At 48.7% G+C, this 18792-nt stretch overlaps 1 protein-coding gene across 3 annotated transcripts in view; it reads right to left on the bottom strand.

The window, feature by feature from the left end:
- The window catches only part of VPS13D (vacuolar protein sorting 13 homolog D), a 247617-nt gene extending 245827 nt beyond the window's left edge, over positions 1-1790 (bottom strand). For all 3 annotated transcript variants that reach the window (XM_036858737.1, XM_036858753.1, XM_036858761.1), the window contains exon 1: positions 1620-1790. The gene's annotated coding sequence lies outside the window, so the exon portion shown is untranslated. The remainder of the gene's footprint in view (positions 1-1619) is intronic.
- Between the last annotated feature and the right edge of the window lie 17002 nt (positions 1791-18792).

Genomic DNA, 18792 nt, shown 5'->3' with positions numbered 1-18792 from the left:
AGGAATCTGCTAAAAATTACTGCGTACACTTATTTAAAGAAGAGATTACAAGAACAAATTTCTTAAAATAAGAAATGTTTAACAGCCTGAGTAAAGGAAACACTTCTTTCTATAACTTTAAATGAGTAAACCTACAAAAACAAAACATGAACCTGACTAACCTAGTCTCACTATGTAGAGTCCAAACACACTTAAGCAAAGAGCCAAAGTTGGAACACTCTTTACTTTTGAAGTTACTGCCACTGATTCTGGTCCTAAATGCCAACAAACTCTCTCTGGTGCCATCTACAAGTGCTCTCCTTATAAAGGGAAACAACGGTCAGTTTGTACACAAGATCTGGCCCTACCCTACCTCCCCTGATGGTGGACGAATGCAAAGCACAGATTAAAAGAAGATGGGATGAGAAACACTATAAAACGCCCTGTGCAGTACATTGAGGCCCAAGCTAGACGGCATCCATTAGCTCTGCTAAGCATCTAGACCAGGTTTGAGGCCACTTCAAGAATTCCGTTAAGGAATCCGGTGTCAGGAAGGGCCGCCAGACTGGCCAGAATCCCAAAGTGTTTTTATACTCTGGTCCATCAGGGTTTCTAGGCCTGGTACTAACCCCACCTAGCCTCCCCTAATCGGTGGGGCAGGTGACACTGGGGATCAGTGCTCAGCCTACCGGTGGGCAGACAGCCGGCCATGACCTTGAGCCAGGCCCCTCCCTCGAGGAGCGGCTGGAGCCCTGGAGCCCTGAGTAGGAAGGGCTGGCAACAGGACGCGGGAGCGGAGGCGGCGGGGCTGAGGGCTGCCGGCCCTGGGAGCTCGGACATCGGAGGCCGGAGAGGGACGGGGGCCCCGCAGGAAGGAGACTGCCCAGGAGACGAGGCTCCTCCAGCCCGTCTGCCGCCCCTCTGCTCTCAGAACCCTACGCCCGGCTCCAGGGGCCGGAGACCCCACCTCCCAGATACAGCCTGAAGGGAACGGAGCCGCGCGTCCCAGCCCCGGAAGGAGGGGCTCAGCCAGGGCGTGACCCCAGGGGGCGAGGGGTAAAGAGAGGTTTGAGGCCTGATGTCCCCATCCCAGAACGTGACCCCAAAAGGCTGGAGAAGGGGGTGGTTAAGACCCTCTGGAGCCCTGACTGGAGCCATGTTCTTGGGCATAAGGCAGGGGGGCTCACACCCTGGGCTCCCGCGTGGAGACCGAGGCTCCGGCGGGGAGACGCGGCCTGACACCCCCTCGATCCCAGGGCACCAGGCTGCCCCTACCCGGGAAAGGGTGCGGGTCCGGCGGGGATTCAGACTCCCCAGCACACGGACGCCGAAGTCCCGGGAAGCTCAGAACGCCCGAGCGTCTGGCTCGGGCGCCCGCAGGGCCTCGGACTCGAGGGTCCCGGTGAGGGCGGGGCGCTCGGGGCCGTCTGGGGCTCGGACGCCCCAGGGATCCCCCGAAGAGCTCAGACGGCCGGAGGGCCGGACTCCGGGGTCCCCGGGCTCCCAGCGCAGCGCTCCGCCCGGGCGGGCCGGGGCCTCCAGGTCTGAAGCGGAGCCGGAGCGGCCGACCGCAGGTCCACGCCCGCCCTGCGGCCCCCGGCCCTGCTCGCCGCCCGGCGCCGCCCCGCCTCGGCCCGTACCTGTCGGTGTCCCGGGCCGCCCGCCCCAACCAGGCACTGCGCGGCGCTTCCTCTCCGCCGCTCCTCAATGGCGCTGGCCCGCGGCGCTCAGACCCGCCCCGACCCGACCAATCGAGCGGGCGACGCGCCGGCGCCTGGCCAGCCGAGCGCCGAGTCATCGAGGAGGCGCCCCCTGGCGCCCGCGGCCGCTCTTGCAGGGCTGCCCGCCCCTCCAGGGCTCGCAGGTGCTGAGGCTGAAGCGGTAGAAAGACCCAAACAGCCCCTCCATTTTACAGCGCGGGGGTAAACCGAGTCCGGGGAAAGGATAATATATAGGACATATTGGCTCAGAAGTATTGGAACCCAGGATTCTTCCTTCTACAACGACCCGCCCGCAATCTGTTCGCCACTTAGCAGCCGCAGGAGTCTTAAAACATAATTCATACCATGCCACTTCCCTGGTTAAAACCTCTTCCCCATTATACTTACATTAAAACCCACCTCCTCAGAGAGCCGACACCAAGATCCTGCTGAATTTGTTCCATTCCCATTTCTGCCACTCTTTCCCGGGCCCACTCTGTCCCAGCATCCTTCAGTTCCTGCCCCGGGACTTTTGCATTTGCATCTCTCTACTTAGGATGCTTTTACCCTAACTGCTGTCCAATGGGAATATAACGCAAGCTACATAGTACGTTTATTTAGTCGGTACATTTTTTACAGGAAAAACAAAAAGGTGAAATTAATAATATATTTTATTTAATCCAGTATGTTCTAAATATTATCATCTCAACCTGTAACCAACAGAAAAAAATTATTAATAAGATATTTTGGGGTTTTTTATATTAGTTTTTAAAATCTGGTGTGTATTTTACACTACTGCACATCGTAATACAAACTAGCTACATTTCAAGTGCTCAATAGACTTGTATAACTACAGGGCAGCTCTGGATAATCATATAGGCCACTCCTTGCTTCAAATATTCCATCTCAGAGAGGATTTCCCTGCTGCCCTATCTGAAGTTCCCCTCATCCATTACCCTGTTATATTATCTTAACAGAACTTAATGTTGCCTGAGATGAGATTATCTTATTTGTTTATACCTATGTTATCTTTCGTCACTCTGAAAGTTTACTGACAGCAGAAATTATATCTTTTTCACAAATGTTTCCTCAGTACCTAGACATGGCCCAGCACAGAAAAGGCCCAATGCTATGAAAGAATGAACAAATGAACGCCTCATCTTGGATTACCACCAGAAGGGCAGGAAGAACATCTCAGGCTCATAAAAAGTCAGAAGATGCAGGACGCAGGCTGGCAAGGTTGCAAGAGTATCTGTTTACCATGACAGTTATCAGCCCTCATGATGCTAAGCTAATGAAGGTGCTTGTGGGCTGACTCACTCCCAAGCAAGGCCTGAGTTTCTCCGAGGTGGGGGTCAACCCATCAGAATCTCAACACTGGGTCCCCCCAGAAGCTGAGGTTTGGGTGTAAAACCCTAGACTCCACAGAAGGCAGAAGGGAAGACAGCCATCAGAGCTGAAGGAGCTCAGGGTCCAGATCTTCCAACACAGAGACACCTGACTGTACCTGGGGAGTTTATTTAAAATGCAGATGCCAGGGCGCCATTCCTTCAACCAGTATCACTGAGAGTCTTTGGGCCTCAGTTCCTTATCAGTCTTAACATACGTTTACCGCACAGCCATCCCACTCCCAGGTATTTACGCAAGAGAAATGAAAGCACATGTGCATGCAAAGACTTATACACAAATATTCATAGCAGCCTTATTCATCGTAGCCCCAAACAGGAAGTAATCAAAATATCCATCAACAGGAGAATGGATAAAGAGATTGCAGGGACTTCCCTGGTGGTCCACTGGGTAAGACTCCACTCCCCAGTGCAGGGAGTCTGGGTTCAATCCCTGGTCAGGGAACTAGAGCCTGCATGCGTGCCGCAACTAAGAAGTCCGCGGGCCTCAACTAAGAGTCCGCATGCCGCAACTAAAGATCCCACATGCCGCAACAAAGATCCCGCATGCTGCAACTAAGACCCAGTGCAGCCAGAATAAATAAATAAATATTTTAAATGTTTATAAAAGAAGAAAAGAGATTGCAATGGACCCATGCAGTGGAATACTACTCAGCAGTAAAAAGGAGCAAACTGCTGATACAGATACTATCTTGGAAGAACCTCAAAAGTATTAGCTTTGTGAAAAAAGCCAGACCACGCAAGGCCATGTACCGTAATGATTTCATTTCTATGCTATTCTAAACTAGAACGGCACAAGCAGATCAGTGGTGGCCAGGGGACAGGGGTGGAGGGAGGGGATTGACTAGGAAGGGACAGGAGGGAACTTTTCAGGGTGATGGAGCTGTTCTGTATCTTGATTGTTGTGATGGTCATGAGGCTGTATACAGTTGTCAAAGTTCACTGAAGTGTGCACTTAAAATTGGGAAATTGGGGCTTCCCTGGTGGCGCAGTGGTTGAGAATCTGCCTGCCAATGCAGGGGACACGGGTTCGAGCCCTGGTCTGGGAAGATCCCACATGCCGTGGAGCAACTAGGCCCGTGAGCCACAACTACTGAGCCTGCGCGTCTGGAGCCTGTGCTCCACAACAAGAGAGGCCGCGACAGTGAGAGGCCCGCGCACCGCGATGAGGAGTGGCCCCCACTTGCCGCAGCTAGAGGAAGCCCTCGCACAGAAACGAAGACCCAACACAGCCCAATAAATAAATAAATAAATAAACAAAGAATAATTAAAAAAAAAAAAATTGGGAAATTGTGTTTTCTGTTAATTATTCCTCAATAAAGCTGATATTTAAAAGATCTCCGCCCTCCTGGGGCTTACATACCAGCAAGGGAGGAGAGACGGAGAACAAACAAAGTCAGCATAAAATATAGAGTGAACAGGATGGTGATAGGCACTAAAGAGAGAAATAATGCAGGGAAGCAAGGTAGGAAGGAGGAGTGTACAGTTTTAGATGGAGGCCTCAATGGGAAGAACTGACCCCCAAGGGTTCAAGTTCAGGGAGTCTGCAGGGGGACCCAGCTCCCCAGGTGATGGGTTTGGAAATGCAGAGCTGGTCCAAAGCCTTCATTGTACAGAAGGGGAAACTGAGGACTAGGAAGGGGAAGGAACTTAAAGTCATGCAGAGAGACCATAGGACAATGCCGGACTCTGCTGTGAGCCTGAGTCCCTCTCCATAATGGCCTCAGCCCTTCCTGCACCAGCCCACTGCCCTGAGCTTCAATTATTAGAGCAAAATTTATACTCGTTACGGAGAAAACAGGGAACAGAGAGGTCAAATGTTGTCCTGGCAGAGGGAAAGGGGTTGTGTTGGCCACAGGGAAGGTCCTCCCATGGTTCCCCACCCATGCTGTGGCCCCCAAAGCTGCAAGTTTCTGACACATAACAGGTGAGGGGCTGCAGGAGATGAGGGATGTCCTTAATTACCATCCACACTAGACTCTGAGATGTATGTTGGCCCAGAAGGGCCAGGTTTTCTGGGGCAGGCAGATTTGAGGGGCCCTGCTCAGTACTCCCCAATATCAGGCCCCTCCCTACCAGGCCTTCAGATCATCTAGACCAGAGTGGCTGCAGACAGTCAGCCAAAACTGCTGGAGAAATGTTCCTGTTGGCCCACACAAAGCCTTAAAATAATTGAAGTTAAGTTACATTTTAAAAGCTGGAGATCACTTGTGAAAATCTATATTTGGAGCTTCTCTAGGAAAAAAAAATGGAAGAATTGGCAATGGTGGAACCCCCATCCTCCCTAGGCTTACATTCATTCGTTTATTCTTTCACCATTTATTGAGCACCTCCTATACGCTTGGCACTCTTCTAAGCACTTGGGGCTACATCACTGAGCAAAACAGACTTATTTTTGTCTATAAAAATGCCCTATTGGAGTTTGCATTCTAGCAAGAGGAGCAGACGGTGAGCAATAAATATAACATATGTAAATTATACAATATTTGAGAAGGGGGTAAGTACTGTAAGAGTCCCATGGGAGAGGTAAGCATCTTAGGGGAGAGGGAGCTATAATTTTAAATATGAATTAATTTAATCAGATCCAGAAGTTTCCAGAGCAGCACTGTCCAATAGAAATATAATGCAAGCCACACACGTAATTCTAAATTTTCTAGCAGCCACAGTAAGAAAAGTGAAAAGAAACAGGTGAAATTAGTGTTAATATTTTATTTAACCTAACATCTCCAAAATGGTATCATTTCAACATGTAATCAGTATAAAAATTATTACTGAGCTATTCTATATATGTTTTGTACTAAGTCTTCAAAATTCATTATTTGTATTTGACAGTGCAGGTCCAGAGTCTCTTGTGAAAATGCAGACAGCCTGGGCAGGGGTGGTACTGTCACTCTGTGGGGAGAAGAAGGACAAAGGACAGACCATAGCTCAGGGGTCAGCCCCATCATCTTACAGAGGGATTCTGAGCTCCAGAGAGGGACAGTGCCTGCTCCAAGTTCACACAGCAGGTTATGGGTGGAGCTAAGGTACAATCCCAGGACTCTTAACCTTTAGGTTTGCCCTGAGCAAACTCCCAGCTTTCCAGATGCTGCCCTGGTTTCTGGTTTCTGAATATAGAGCTCCAGGTGGAGCAGAGAAGTCCTCAGAGAGAGAGAAAATTCTTCAGAGCTGGTTATCAGGAGCCTCCCACAGTAAACAGACTGTCCACCCAACTCAACTCCTTAGATGAGTATCAAGCCCAGCCGGTCCTGCCCTCCTCTGCATGGCAGGGATAATGGGTACCTTGCCTATCTCCCGGAGCACTTATGGAGATAAAATAACCGAAGCTCGGTTTCCCAACTCTTAGAGCAGGCAATGCTCAGATCTCTCCCATGATGTGGGAAATAAAACCCAACATCCTTCCCCTGGCTTCTGAAGCCACCCTCCTGACCTCATGTCCTGTCCCCAGGGTTCCAAGGCTGTCCCACCCTCCCTTTACCAAGGCCTCTGCTCAAATACCAGCTCCTCAGAGAAGCCTTCCTGAACTCCCCTTGCAAACTAGCAATACCCCCACTCCTGTCTGTCCCCTTACGTTGCTTTATTTTTCTTCTTAGCACTCACCACTGGCATAGCCTACACATATTTTTTTACACAGCCCCTCCTAGCATGCCAGCTCCAGCTGGCATTCTGTTGCATCCCCAGGACCAGCCCCCCCCAAAACACAAAAATAGCCACTAATATTTACTGAGCACTTACTATGTGCCAGGCACAATTCCAAGTATTTCATAGATAGTAGTTCATGTATTAATCCCTTACTCTGAGGGACGTAATATTTTCACCTCATTTTAGAGATAAGGAGAGTGGGGCACAGAGAAGGTCATTAACTTGCCTGAGGTCACACAAACAGGAAGTGATGGAGCCAGGATTCACACCTGGAAAGGTGGACATTAAGGTCCACAACTCTTGACTTCTGTGCTAATCCATCAGGGTGCCCCATAACGATGATGCCTGAATGCAGACTAGATGAAGAGGAATCCAGAAGTCGCTTGCTCCCATCTGTGCTGGCCTACCTTACTGAAACCACTTGTTCTGTCTCAGTTAAAGAAAAGAAAGAAGCAGTAGGGTCTTCAACTGGCCCATTTGACTGGCTAACCCATCAGGCAGGTGGCTGCCTTCAGTTACTCCAGATTTACCCACTGTGATATTGTGATTTATAATAAGAAATACATATTTGATCTTCATCCTCCATTCCTGGCTCACAACTCTTAAAAAAATCTTTGGAATTTCCCAAGTGAAGAGAGCAATGGAACATCTTTCGTTCAAATATTTGTTCTTGGGTCCTCATTTCTGAAATAGCTCCGGAGCCATAAAGGCAAAACCAGTGTCTTATTATTCATATCAAACCCCTTTCAGTCACACCTAAGTTTATGTTAATAGGTCGCTTTTGGAAAGCCCCTAAGGATGGGGGCTGGTTGCCAGGGGAATGAACCACGTGATTAGAGGGTTGGAACTTTCCACCTCAACCCCTTACCTCTGGGTTGGGAAGAGGGGCTGGAGGTTGAATCAATCACCAATGGCCGGTGATTCAATCAAGCATGCCTATTAATGAAGCCTCCCTAAAACCCCAGAAGGACGGGGTTCAGAAAGCGTCCAGGTTGCTGAACAAGTGGATGTGCTGGGAGGGTGGTGTACCCAGAAAGGGCATGGAAGCCCCGGCCCCTTCTCACGTAAACGTTGCCCTTTGCATCTCTTCTGTCTGGCTCTTCCTGAATCTGAACTGTATCCTTTGTAATAAGCTGGTAGCCTAACAAGTAAATTGTTTTCTTGAGTTCTATGAGCTGCTTTAGCAAAGTAATGAAACCCAAGTTGGTTGTCGTATAAGAGGTCGGTCAGAAGCACAGGTGACACCTGGACCTGTGATTGGTGTGTGAAATGAAGGCAGTCTTGTGGGAGTGAGCCCTTAACCTGTGAGATCTAGCGCCACCTCTAGGTAGCTGCAAGTGTAAGTGTTCAGTGAGTCCCTTTGCCCACTGCCCGCCTTAGCAGGACAGGGGAAGCCCTTTAGACCTGGCCCCTCTCTTTCCCTCTCACTGTGCCCCATCCTAGCCCCAGGTCGTGCTCCGGCCCTCCCTCCATTCGTCAGGCCTCTTCTCCAAGTCACCTCTCTGGTCCCTTCCCTGATGTCCTGATCCAGGAGGGGGATCCCCCAATCCTTCCGTTCTCTGTGGCCAGCTACATTTTCTTCATATAGAAAGGAGAGAGACTTTGTAGAAACTCTAAGTTGAAATTTTAATGCGGCTTGGATGTGTGCATGAATCCATTTTTAGAAAATACTACCACCCATTAATTATGGCCCTGCCATAATTAATGAGTTAGGTATACTGTTCTTAAGAGCAGTACCCCATAAACATGAGTGGGAATGAGAGCTCTATCCTGGGATGCTGACTGGTGCAAAGAAAAAGTAGATTAGATGCTATTAAGAAGCATGTAATACCCCTAATCTAATACTTGTACCATCTGCTCTAAGCCGTTTGTGTTTTCTTTTTTTTTTTTTTTTAAACTTTGGGTTTATTTATTTATTTATTTATTTATGGCTGTGTTGGGTCTTCGTTTCTGTGCGAGGGCTTTCTCTAGTTGCGGCGAGCGGGGGCCACTCTTCATCGCGGTGCGCGGGCCTCTCACTGTCGCGGCCTCTCTTGTTGCGGAGCACAGGCTCCAGACGCGCAGGCTCAGTAATTGTGCCTCACAGGCCTAGTTGCTCCGCGGCACGTGGGATCTTCCCAGACCAGGGCTCGAACCCGTGTCCCCTGCATTGGCAGGCAGATTCTCAACCACTGCGCCACCAGGGAAGCCCTGTGTGTTTTCTTATTGTCTCTCTTCCCACCCATTTGTTTTAGTCGTTGCTGTATCCCAACACCTAGAGCAGTGCCTGCCGTGAAGTAGGAGCGCAGTAAATACTTATCCATTCAAACACTGGGAGCCGGCAGGATGCATTTGTGGTACTTAAAGCCGTGAAGCTGGATGGGACTCACAGGGGAGGGTGTGGGAGGTGGAGAAGATGCCCAAGCGCCGAGATGAGGAGGGAGAAGCAAAGGAGGCAGAAGGAGGCCCTGAGACGAGCCGGCAGGAGAGCCAGGGGTGTGTGTGCTCCTGGAGGCAGGTGAGGAACGTGTTTCAGGGAGGGGGCTGGTCACGTGGGTCAAACGCTGCCCACAGGGGGAGCGAGAGGAGCCCTGAGAGCCTCTGTGAATCAAGCAGCAGTGTTAGTGTCAGCAGCAACCTGGCCAGTAGAGTTTTAGTGGTGAGGTGGACACAGCCTCACTGGCGTGAGCTCAAGAGAAAATGGGAGAAGATAAACTGGAGACAGTGAATGCCAATAGACAACATTTTCTACGTGTTCTGCTGTTAGGAGTAGCTGGGAGTTCCTTGGCAGTCCAGTGGTTAGGACTCAGCACTTTCACCTCCATGGCCCCGGGTTCAATCCCTGGTCCAGAAACTAAGATCCTACAAACTGTGCAGTGTGGCCAAAAAAACAAAACAAAACAGTAGCTGGGAAATCTGACAGTAACTGAAGGGAGAATTGTTTTCCAGAAGGTTTTTGCTGTTTGTAATTGTAGTGAAATGCACATAACATAAAATCTGCCATCTCAGTCATTCCTGAGAGAACAGTTCAGTGACGTTAAGTACAGGCACACCTTGTTTTATTGCATTTTGCTTTATTGTGCTTTGCAGATACTGCGTTTTTTACAAACTGAAGATTTGTGACAACCGTGCGTCTAGCAAGTCTATCGGTGCCATTTTTCCAAAAGCATTTGCTCACTTTGTGTCTCTGTGTCACGTTCTGGTAATTCTTGAAATATTTCGGGAATTCCCTGGTGGTCCAGTGGTTAGGACTCCACACTTTCACTGCCAAGGGCCCTGGTTTCAATCCCTGGTTGGGGAACTAAAATCCTGCAAGCCCGAGGCACGGCCAAAAAAAAAATTCTTGAAATATTTCAAACTTTTTCATTATTATTATATTTGTAATGGTGAAATGTGATCAGTGATTTTTGATGTTACTATTGCAATTGTTTGGGGGGCATCCAAAACCACGCCCAAATAAGATGGTGAAGTTAATCAATGTTGTGTATGTTCTGACTGCTCCACTGACCAACTATTCCCCCATCTCTCTCCCTCTCCTTGGGCCTTCCTGTTCCCTGAGACACAACAATATTTAAATCATGCCAGTTAATAACCCTACAATGGCCTCTAAGTGTTCAAGTGAAAGGAAGAATCACACGTCTCTTACTTTAAATCAAAAGTTAGAAATGATGGGGGACTTCCCTGGTGGTCCAGTGGTACAGAATCTGCCTTCCAATGCAGGGACGTGGGCTCGATCCCTGGTTGGGGAACTAAGATCCCACAAGCAGCGGGGCAACTAAGCCTTTGTGCCACAACTACTGAACCTGCATGCCTCAACGAGAGAGAGAGAAAAAACCCACACGCCACAACTAGAGAGAAGCCCACTTGAGAGAAGCCCGTGGGCCGCAGTGAAAGATCCCGCATGCCTGAACAAAGATCTTGCATGTCGCAACTAAGACCTGATACAGCCAAAAAAAAAAGTTAGAAATGATGAAGCTTACTGAGGAAGGCAGGTTGAAAGCTGAGATAGGCAGGTAGGCCTCCTGTGCCAGTTAGCCAAGTTGTGAATGCAAAGGAAAGTTCTTGAAGGAAATTAAAAGTGCTACTCCAGTGAATATATGAATGATGAGAAAGCGAAACAGCCTTATTGCTGATATGGAGAAAGTTTTGGTGGTCTCGATAGAAGATCAAACCAGCCACAACAACGCCTTAAGCCAAAGCCTAACCCAGAGAAAGGCTCTAACTTTCTTCAATTCTAGGAAGGCTGAGAGAGGTGAGGAAGCTACAGAAGAAAAGTTTGAAGGCAGCAGGGGTTGGTTCATGAGGCTGAAGGAAAGAAGCCATCTCCGTAACATAAAAGTGCCACGTGAAGCAGCAAGCGCTGATATAAAAGCTGCAGCAAGTTATCCTGAAGATCTTGCTAAGATAAAGAATGAAGGTGGCTACACTAAACAACAGATTTTCAACGTAGTTGAAACAACCTTCTATTGGAAGAAGATGGCATCTAGGACTTCCATAGCTAGAGAGGAAAAGTCAGTGCCTGGCTTCGAAGCTTCAAAGGACAGACTGACTCTCTTGTTAGTGGTTAATGTAGCTGGTGACTTTAGGTTAAAGTCAATGCTCATTTACCATTATGAAAATCCTAGAGCCCTTAAGAATTATGCTAAATCTACTCTGCCTGTGCTCTATAAATCCAACAAAGCTTGGATTGACAGCACATCTGTTTACAACACGGTTTACTAAATATTTTAAGCCCACTGTTGAGATCTACTGCTCAGAAACAAAGATTCCTTCCAAATATTACTGCTCATTGACAATGCACCTGGTCACTCATGAGCTCTGATGGAGATTAATGTCTTCATGCCTGCTAACAGGACACCCATTCTGCAGCTCATGGATCAAGGAGTAATTTCAACTTTCAAGTCTTATTATTTAAGAAATACATTTTGTGTGGCTATAGCTGCCATAGATAGTGAGTCCTCTGATGGATCTGGGCAAAGTAAGCTAAAAAACCCTTCTGGAAAGCAGTCACCATTCTAGATGCCATTAAGACCATTCATGATTCATGAGATTGAGGTCAAAATATCAACCTTAATAGGAGTTTAGAAAAAGTTGATTCCAATGCTCATTGATGACTTCGAGGGATTTAAGACTCCCGTGGAGGAATAACGGCAGATGTGGTAGAAATAACAAAAGAAGTAGAATTATAAGTGGAGCCTGAAGATGTGACTGAATTGCTGCAATCTCACGATAAAACTTGGATGGATGAAGACTTGCTTCTTATGGATGAGCAAAAAAAGTGGTTTTTTGAGATGGAATCTACTCCTGGTACAGGTGATATGAAGATTGTTGAAATGACAGCAGGGAATTTAGAATCTTATATAAACGTAGTTGATAAAGCAGCTGTAGGGTTTTAGAGGATTGACTCCAATTTTTAAAGAAGTTCTACTGTGGGTAAAATGCTATCAAACTTAGCTTTGTAGCTTCGTATGCTACAGAGAAATCGTCTGCGAAAGGAAGAGTCAATCAATGCAGCAAACTCCATTGTCGTCTTATTTTTAAAAATAAGAACCTTCAGCAGCCACCACCCTGATCAGTCAGCAGCATCAACATCAAGGCGAGACCCTCCACCAGCAAAAAGATTACGACTCACTGAAGGCTCGGATGATGGTTGGCATTTTTTAGCAATAAAGTTTTTTTTTTTTTTTTGGCTGCCTTGGGTCTTTGTTGCTGCGCGTGGGCTTTTCTCTAGTTGCGGCGAGCGGGGGCTGCTCTTCGTTGCGGTTCGCGGGCTTCTCATCAGGTGGCTTCTCTTGTTGCGGAGCACGGGCTCTAGGTGCGCGGGCTTCAGTAGTTGTGGCACTCGGGCTCAGTAGTTGTGGCTCGCGGGCTCTAGAGTGCAGGCTCAGTAGTTGTGGCGCACGGGCTTGGTTGCTCCGCAGCATGTGGGATCTTCCCGGACCAGGGCTCGAACCCATGTCCCCTGCACTGGCAGGTGGATTCTTAACCACTGCACCACCAGGGAAGTCCAATAACGTATTTTTTAATTAAGGTATGCACATTGTTTTTTTAGACATAATGCTACTGCACACAATAAACTACAGTATAGTGTAAAAGTAAATTTTATATACACTGGGAAACCAAAAAATTTATGTGACTTGCTTTTTTGTGGTGGTCTGGAACCAAACCTGCACTCTCTCCAAGGTATGCCTGCATATTCACCATGTTGGGCAACCATCACCACCATCCATGTCCCTAACTCTTTTCATCTTACAAAATTGAAAATTCTGTACCCAGTAAACATTAACTCCAAATACCCCTCTCCCCCCAGCCTCTGGCAACCCCCATTCTACTTTCTGTCTCTATGAATTTGGCTGCTCTAGGGGCCTCATATAAGTGGAATCATACGGTATTTGTCTTTTTGTGACTGGCTTCTTTCACTTAGCATAATGTCTGCAAGGTCCATCCATGTTGCAGAATGTGTCAGAATTTCTTTCCTTTTTAAGGCTGAATAATATTCTATTGTATAAATATACCATCCTTTGTTTACCCATTCACCCATCCATGGACCCTTGTTTTGCTGCCACCTTTTAGCTATTGTGAATAATGCTGCAGTGAACACTGGCATGTGAGTATCTGTTTGCGTCTCTGCTTTCAATTCTTTTGGGTTTAATCAGAATTAGAATCACTGGATCATATGGCAATTCCCTATTTAATTTTTCCGAGAAACCACCATACTGTATTCCATAGCACCTGCACCATTTTACTTTCCTACCAGCAATGCAAGAGGGTTCCAGTTTCTCTACATCTTCACCAATGCTTCCTTCCTTCCTTCTTTCCTTTTTTCTTTCTTTCTTTCCTCTTCCTGTCTTTCTTTTTCCTTTCTTTTCCTTCCTTCCTTCCTTTTTCTCTTTCTTTTCTTTCTTTCTTTTTCTTTCTTTCTTTCCTTCCTTCCTTTCTCCCCTCCCTCCTTCCCTCCCTCCCTCTCTCTTTCTTTCTTTCTCTTTATATTTGCCATTCTAATGGGTATGAGGGAGTAAGTTGTTTTTTACATGAGAGAATCATCCGTATGTTTGCACGCAGGCAGGAAAGATCCGGGAGACCAGGAAGTTGATGCTAAAGGAAGGAGAGAGGAGAGGTGCTGGAGCAATGTCCTGGAGTTGGGAGAGATGCTGAGATCCCGAGCAGAGAGGAGGATGCCCTTAGCCAGCAGCCTGGGTGTTTATCCGTAGTCACAGGGGAGAAAGCTGAGGCCCTGGGCACTGATACGGTGGGAGGCTAGATGTGGTGGGAGAGCCCGAGGTGTGCTCTTGTGTTTATTTTATCCCCTCAGTGAAATGGGCAGCCAGGTAACCAGCTGACGGTAATGGTGGGGCAAGGTCAGAGGTTTGAGGAGAGAAGACAGGGTGTGAGATAGTCTCTCTAAAAGAGTGTATGGATGGTGGAGGTTGGGAGGCTGGATAATGGCTCCCAGAAAGACGCTGACGTCCAAATCCCTGAAATCTGTGAATGTAACTTGGCAGGATCTTGAGATGGGGAGATTCTCCTCGATTCCCTGCGTGGGCCCAACGTAGTCACATGTGGGAGGTTGAGGGAGATTTGACTATGGAGGGTATTACACTGCTGGCTTTGAAAATGGGGGAAGGAGCCACAACCCAAGGAATGAAGGTGCCTCTAGAAGCTGAAGGCAAGGAAACGAATTCTCCCCTAGAGCCTCCAGAAACAGACTCTCCTTTAGAGCCTAGCCTCCCTGGTGACCCCTTGATTTTTGACTTCTGATCTCCAGAACTACAGAGAATGAACTTATGTTGTTTTAAGCCACTAAGTTTGTCTCATTTGTTACAGCAGCAATAGTGAACCCAAGCAGGACCCTGTGGGGCTCCTGGGCACGGAAGCCTTTCTGTGTCCCCTGTTTCTTGATTGTAGGGAACAGACTCCAGCCTCCATGACCTTCCCTGAGTCCCAAGGGGCAGATTCGAACAGTTGCTAATCAGGGAAGGGAGGGGGTGCAGAGACAAGGGAGGAGCAGTCAAGAAACACTAGTGCAGCCTTGGGGCAGGGTCCTGGTTCCACCTGAAGGGATACACATAGCAATAGCTTTGAGCTCTTCTGCAGAACTAAAACCTCCAACAAATGGAAGGTGTTAACTGCTTGATGAAGCATTCTTCATTCCAGAGAAGGTCATGGTTTGGCAACCCCACCCTTAAACCATTGCTGTAAAACTCCTCACCAAATCCCCCTCCCCATGCCAGGTAGGGACACACTGTTTTTGAGGGCACAGGCCCACTATGTCCCCCTTTCCCTGGCAAAGCAATAAAGCTATTCTTTTCAACTTCACCCAAAACTCTGTCTCCGAGACTCGATTTGGCACCGGTGCACAGAGGCTGAGTTTTTGGCATCAAGAGGAGGCCCGGGAAATCACCAAGAGTAAAGATGGGTCCGGTGAGGGAGTGACAGAAAACAGGGAAGGAGTCTGAGTGAATTCAGGGGCCAGGGTCTCTCTTCCATTCAGGCCTTAACATGAGGAAACCCCTTTGCCTGCAACCTCCTCCCAATCCTTTATTCTGGAGAACTCCTGCTCATGCCTTAGGAACAGGTTATAGGTCACCTCCAGAACCCTTCCCCTGATCCCCTGGCTGTGGCTGGGGTCTTCCTCTGCTCCCAGAGCCGCTGTGCTCATCTTGTTACCCAAAAACTGGGTTTGCCTCTTGGTGGGTGTTGAACAAGCCGAAGATCAAGAGAAGGAAGGATTTATGATTACTTGCAGTTAAGTCAGGAGCACACCAGGGATCTCTCCCAAAGCAATGTCTTCCCGAACAGCAAAATTGGGGAAGTTTTAAGTTAAGTGTACATGCATATACATGAAGGGGCTTGGGCAGCAGGCAGAGTCCAAGCTTTAGTTGATTGAAGTCACGAGGGTCAGAAAAGGTCAACATCCTCATCCCTCAGGTCCCAGTTGATCTGGTGGTTGACTGCATCAGGCTAATCTTCACCATTGAAACAGAACTGGGAGTCTTTACAACTGATACATTATCTTTGCTATTGTTACTTCTCTTGCCCGATTGTTGTTTGTTTCTTCATTCCTTTGCTCAAGATCATTGATTACTGAGACCTGTTCAAGGGCAAGCATTGTGGCCAGGTTTAGGTCACAAAACAGCTTAAGCCAAAAATGGCTTCTCTTCTGTCAAGAAAGCCATCCCGGACTTCCCTGGTGGCACAGTGGTTAAGAATCCGCCTGCCGGGCTTCCCTGGTGGCGCAGTGGTTGAGAGTCTGCCTGCCGGTGCAGAGGACACGGGTTCGAGCCCTGGTCTGGGAAGATCCCACATGCCGCGGAGCAACTGGGCCCGTGAGCCACAATTGCTGAGCCTGCGCGTCCGGAGCCTGTGCTCCGCAACAAGAGAGGCCGCGATAGTGAGAGGCCCGCCCACCGCGATGAAGAGTGGCCCCCGCTTGCCACAACTGGAGAGGGCCCTCGCACAGAAACGAAGACCCAACACAGCCATAAATAAATAAATTAAAAAAAAAAATTTAGGCATAGACCCAGCTATACACACCTTGCCACCATAAAAAATCTCAGAGTTTCATTGAAAAGAAAGAAAAGAGGAATGTCTCTTGGAATAATAAACATAAAAAAAAAAAAAAAAAAAAAGAATCCGCCTGCCAATGCAGGGGACACGGGTTCGAGCCTTGGTCCGGGAAGATCCCACATGCCGCAGAGCAGCTAAGCCCGTGCGCCACAACTACTGAGCCTGCGCTCTAGAGCCTGCGTGCCACAACTACTGAAGCCCACGTGTCTAGAGCCCGTGTTCCTCAACAAAGTGAAGCCACCGTAATGAGAAGCCTGCGCACCGCAATGAGGAGTAGCCCCCGCTCGCCACAACTAGAGAAAGCCCACATGCAGCAACGAAGACCCAACGCAGCCAAAAATTAATTCATTAATTAATTAAAAAAAAAAAAGAAAGCCATCCCTGGTTCTCTTTCTCCAAGGACCCCCTAACTTACCTGCTTACAGTCTGAGCACGCAGTGATGGGCCTCATAGGTGTCTCCGAGATTGGGGCCTCCTGGAGGCCAGTCTTGTTCCCCTGAGTGAGGAGGGGCAGCACATGAGCAAGCAGACCTGCAGAGACCACCGCAACCCTGAGAGGGCCCAGGAGACCAAGGTGATGGACGGGCCATGTGATGAGGGCATCTTTGGAGGCCAGCTGGGTGGCTCTGGACAAAGAGCTGCCTTCCCACTGTTCACAGGCCCGAGGGCACAGCCCGGCTCTCAGCTGTAATGCGGGTGCTTCTGGGGTCCCGCCACAGCCTGGACTTGTCAGACTCCAGTGGCCATGAGCCATTCTCCCCCTCACACTGGTGTCAGGCACTAGGACCATGGACATACCCCAGCTCGGACCTGAAGACAGAGCCAGGCAGTCAATGTGTAAAACAAACGAAAGGTTTACTTATAAGCAGGAATGCTGTCTGGGATACATACAGTGAAAACTCTCCTTGTCTTGGGATCAACACAAGCCCACAAGCTGCAAAACCGTTACCAAATTAGGTCCAATGGACCCCCCACTTAGGCCCTAGCCTGGCTGAGGCCCCCTGCCTTGGCAGGGAAGGTTCTTTTTCCATTCGGGTTCGCACAGCCAAAAACAAAACCGAAGCTGAGATTAGAGCAGCGCGCGATTTATTCAATGGCCAGGGAATGGAGAAGCAGGAACTTAGTTCACAAATGCACTTCTCGCCTTCATGGTGAGAGGGATTTGCTTTTAAGGAGTAAGGACAATGGGGGTTAGAGTGAGACGAATGATGGGGAGGCAAATGCATTACTTTTCTGGGAAAGAGGCAGGGTTTTCCTAGAAATGGGGTGCCATCCCTTTTCTGTCCTTTTTTGGTCAGTGACTTCCGGTCACAGCCATTGTAGGTGTGTCATTTAGTAGCTAATGTAGTAAAATCAGTGTAGAATGAGACTCAGGGTCTCCTAGAGGTCAGATTCATCGCCATCTTGGTTTCAGCTGGTCCTATCCAGTTTTTGTTTCCCTCTTCCTATAGCTTCTTTCTTTGTGTCCAGACCCTGCGACTTAAAGGCGTATGTTAGTTCCTGTTCAAGGGAGGGGTTGGTGGGTTTTGACCAAGGGTCTGGTGGCAATTCTGGTAACAACATGAGGCCACACGCAGAAAGAGTCTCCTTCCAATTCATCCCTGTTCTGCTGGGGTGATGACAATGAGGCCCGAGGTCCTCCCAGGACAGTCCACCAGGGGGCAGAAGTGCTCCACGGCCGTAAAGGGTCCAATGAGGTTGGAGACCCTGGCCAGCCCAGGCAGAGGGACGTCTTGATTCCAGAGTGGGAAGCCTTTCTTCACTCCATGGTAATGGCTGGGCTTCTCCTACCCTCCAAAAGTTCAGCTGCCAAGTTCAAGTCCAGTGGAATTTTTCAACAAGGGATCCAAGCATCAGGAACCCAACAGTCTTCTCAAGGAGGCCCCCATCCCCCTTCCTTCCAGAATCCGGTTAAGGCCACACTTGTCCACTGTCTACAGGGCCTGGGCATGCGTTTGGGGGGAGTGGGCTGACTCCTTAATGGGGAAGAATCCCTCGGCAAAAGTGTTAGCTTCGGCTGCTTCTGGCAGGCCATTTGATCTGACAACATGGGCTACACAGAACCACAACACACAACACAGACACGCAGACACAGGACTGGCTCTCAGCATCTCACGACCACTCAGGATCTCGGCGGCCACAGTACCAAAGTGGCTCCGAGGCTCCACTGGGACCTGGGACTCCAAGAACAGAGGGAGTGGGTTGGGAGAAACAGGAGCACCCCCTTGGGAGGCAAAGGAGGAAGGTCCAGGCTGAGGTAGGAGGAGATGGCTTCAGGGCCTCAGTCATCTCCAGTTCCTGAAATTCCCTGATAGGAAAAGGTGTGGCCTTGGAGCTCCACACCAGACAGTGGGGGAGGGGAAGCTCAAACTGGGGGTAAATGGGAGTGAAGGTCAAAGGCAGAGGATACAAACTCTGAGTCTGGCTTTGTTAACACTATTGGCTTGTTTATCCCCAAGGTAGCTAATGGGTTTTTTTGTTTTTTTGTTTTTTAATTGCCGCATGTTAAAACTGGATAT

This window comes from Balaenoptera musculus, chromosome 1 (genome assembly GCF_009873245.2).
Source record: "Balaenoptera musculus isolate JJ_BM4_2016_0621 chromosome 1, mBalMus1.pri.v3, whole genome shotgun sequence".
Classification (NCBI taxonomy): domain Eukaryota; kingdom Metazoa; phylum Chordata; class Mammalia; order Artiodactyla; family Balaenopteridae; genus Balaenoptera; species Balaenoptera musculus.
Note: the sequence above shows the minus strand (reverse complement) of the source record. Positions and strands in the feature narration are given on the sequence as shown.